The sequence below is a fragment of the Apium graveolens genome, chromosome 3 (assembly GCF_009905375.1).
Source record: "Apium graveolens cultivar Ventura chromosome 3, ASM990537v1, whole genome shotgun sequence".
NCBI classification, from domain to species: domain Eukaryota; kingdom Viridiplantae; phylum Streptophyta; class Magnoliopsida; order Apiales; family Apiaceae; genus Apium; species Apium graveolens.
In genome coordinates this window covers 38,080,597-38,084,352 of record NC_133649.1, presented here as the reverse complement: position 1 = coordinate 38,084,352, position 3,756 = coordinate 38,080,597, and positions in this window count along the sequence as shown.

Here is a 3,756-nt window from a genome sequence, read left to right as displayed (position 1 = left end):
TCTCAAGAACCATCAGAACATACAACTGGCTCTTCAAGTTCTGATTCTGCAAGTTCTGATAAGCCAAGTTCTGATAATTCAAATAACTTAAATTCTGAAGGATCCAACTCAGAGAGCATAGTTTCAGGGGGAGCATCAGAAAATGTTGATGAAGATAGCATGGATCATGGGGGAGCATCCAGTTCTAGAGAAAACCTTCCATCTGCAAGGAAGTGGACTAAATCACATACACCTGACTTAATTATTGGAAATCCTGATGCAGGTGTTAGAACTAAAACATCTACTTCAAGTGAATGTAATAACCCCAAAAATTTTGGACTTTTTGTAACCCTTATGAATAGTAATTTTGCTGATTATGCTGAATAAGAAAACTTTTCATGCCACACTATGCAGGGCTTCTTTTATTGATCTTCTGAGATATTATTAGTACTCTATGTGGTATATAAGTGTATGTAAAGATCATCAGAATCCAAATCCGAACACTTTGAATTTTTCCCGAAAATCCACCAGATACCGAAAGAATTGAGTATAAGGTAACAGGATTAAAAGGATTTAAATTCAAGGATTATAAGAGAGGATCATAAAAAGGAATATAATATATTAAGAAAGGTTTAGGGGAACCCAAGTAATAAGATCCCGGGTATGATCCCTCAAACGATAAACGAGAATGAAAGTTAAGCGAACTGTATAACAGATCAGCGGTCATTAGCCAAGTAATTAGGAGCTAATCAAAGAGGTTAGTGATGATGATGTCACCACACCAACAAGAAGAGGACAAGTGTGGGAAGATGACATAAGCAAAACAAAAGGAAACAACCAAGCAAAACAAATCAAAAACACAAAACACAAAACACAAAGTTGACCTTCATTATCCAACAAGAAGCTCTCGGCTTTCAAGGAAAAAAATAAGGAAGAAAAATCCAAAGTCCAAGCTCCACTCAAGCATAAATTCCATGGTTTGCTTTTATGGATTCTATATTTCATAACTTAGCTTTGGTATGATTTTAAGCTCTTGATTCAAATGGATTCATAGCTAATTAATTCACCAAAGATTAGGGTGAATAGTGTTTTTAAATTATAACTTTGTGTTCCTTGATTTCATTTGCAAGATCAAGGTTATATAAGGATAGATCAAGGTTCTTTGAGGCTCCCTAGTAACTTTCCACCCTCCAAGGAAGGTCTAATCTCTTAACCTAGACTTATTATTGAATGTTAAGAGCTTGTTATGAGTATTATAGTTCATGAGAAGCATGATTATTGTATATTTAGACTTGGGTTTGTTTGGTAATGTTCTTGAAGTAGTAAATCTTGATTATTGATTAATGAACTTAAGTACAGCTTTTAGTTCATGATTGAGAGTAGTATATATTGGAAATCTTGAGATGTTGGGACTGTTGTAATGAAGTATGGATGGATTTTGGTTGTGATGTTGATTGTGGGTTGATTGTGGATTGATTTGGAGTGGTATAAATTTGGTAATCGCGTAAATATAGCCGTCGTAATGTCCGATTTACCTTAGACTGCTTTTGTTCTTAACCTCAGGACCCGTGAACTCACTGTTAGGTTTTGACCTTTGCCATGATTAGATAGTTCATGTTACGAGCTTCGTTTTAATATGTGGTTCGCTTGAATCCGATGTACGGTTTAGGAGAAACGACCGTTTTAAGTAACGGCGTTTCGCGAACGGACCGTTACCCCTCACCTTACTTTGAAACCTTGGTTAAGGCCCCTAAAAGACTAATTGGAGTATGAAACAATTACGTAAAGTGGATTAGGCAGTTGGTAGGGTACTCGCGAAAGAATCGCCTTGAAATTCTTAATGGTTAATTTATTAAAAATGGTGGAGCTGAGGGTACTTGAACGACTTATGTGATTCGTTAGGCGTAGAAGTGACCATAAGCGAACGTTAGGGTTCAATTGGTTAAAGTCTAGTTTCTTAAGTGACCGGGGTTTAATTCTGACTTATGTTGTTATTTATAGGTTATCGGACCCACTCTAAGCTTAAGTCTATCCGGGAACACTCAGGCAAGTTTTCTACCCGTTATACTATTGTTGTGATGTAAATATATGTATTATCTTGTGATAAGTGCATGATTGTTATTAGCAAATCTTGCGATATATTGGAGCATGTGATATGGTATATATGCATGTCTATTTCGTAATCTTGATATCTAATTGTTGATTCAATTGCTTATAAGTTGTATAATACCTATGCTAGAGATAAACAGTAGTTGCGTATACCCTAAGTATAGGGGACCCAAAGGTGAACATTTTCTAAACCGGGAGTCGATGTTCCCGAGTATAATATATATATATTAATATATATATATATATTGATATAGTTTTCAAAACTATTAATCGAATAAGGTTTATTCGATAACTTTATTTTATTTAATGAATATTACTTTGAATATTCATTCGAGGACTTATGACTCTGTTTATTCTATTTAATGAATATTACTCTGAATATTCATTCGAGGACTTATGACTCCGATTATTTACTAAATAATATTCTTTATTTTATTAAAGAATAATGTTTCGATAATCAAACTTATTTTCGATTATTCAAATAAAGATAGTACATTCGTATAAGTATATCTTTGGTTATGTAATATTCATTTCAAGTATGAGTTTTTAAAACTTCTACTTCAATTATTTTTATAAAGATTATCCTTTATGGGAATATTATTTAATAATAATATTCAGATATTTTCTAATATATCAGGACTGATTTATTTCATTAAATCAGTATTACTCCAAACATTCTTAAAAATGTTTTCGAGTCTTCAAAATGATTTTTAAAAGTTAGATCGGATCCCAAAACTCATTTTTATATTTAAGATCTTCCTTTCGAAGGGGATTTAGATACTCGCTCAAAACCTGAGGGATCCGGCTCAATGGTGTATTTTACATTCGCAACGAGGTTGCTGTTTTGAGAAAACATCTTGATTACTTGCCCATCGTTCGGGAAGTAAGTTCATCTATTTGAGTCGACATAAGCAACATGGGCTCAGTGGGCGTCCATGAAAGTGTAAGTGGCTCAGTGGGAGTCCATCAAATGCGTAAGTGGCTGAGTGGCAGTCCAGCATAAGGTCCTATTACGGCCAGGGTGATGACCAGTGGGGAATTCGTCCATCTACTAGTAGAAAAGGTTACTTATTGGTATCTTTGCCTGATCAGCAAGATATCAGGTTTATGCCGAGGTTTTCTCCTTTCCAAATTCATTGGATATTGCAACTCTGTTTATAACTTTCATAATAGAGGTTTTCAAGGAGTGTATGAAATGTATATATATCTAGGTGTATATATATATCGGGACTTAATGAAATATCTCGTAACTTCATTTCTTTCAAATGATATTTCAAAGATTGAATCTATTCAAATCTTATCTTGTAGTCTCATCTATGTGATAAACTTTTGAAACTGATTATAACTTGAATGGTGGTAGTTCAAGTAGTATTTGGAAAAGATATAAGTATACTGGAGTATCTTGTAAATTCATCTTTTCAATTTATATCTGGTTAATGATTATCTTATGCATGACAAAGATTTTCACAAAAAAACGTTGAGACGAGGTTAGATATATGAGATCACCTTGCAACGATATTTTTATACAGTTATAAACTGGAACTCTGTGTATATTAGGCATGGAAGAGGACTTCCAAGATTTTGAAAAGTATATAAGTATATATACTGATTATTTTGCGACTTCGTCGCATTAAGATATCAAACTTGGTTCATTTCTTCTTGACCAAG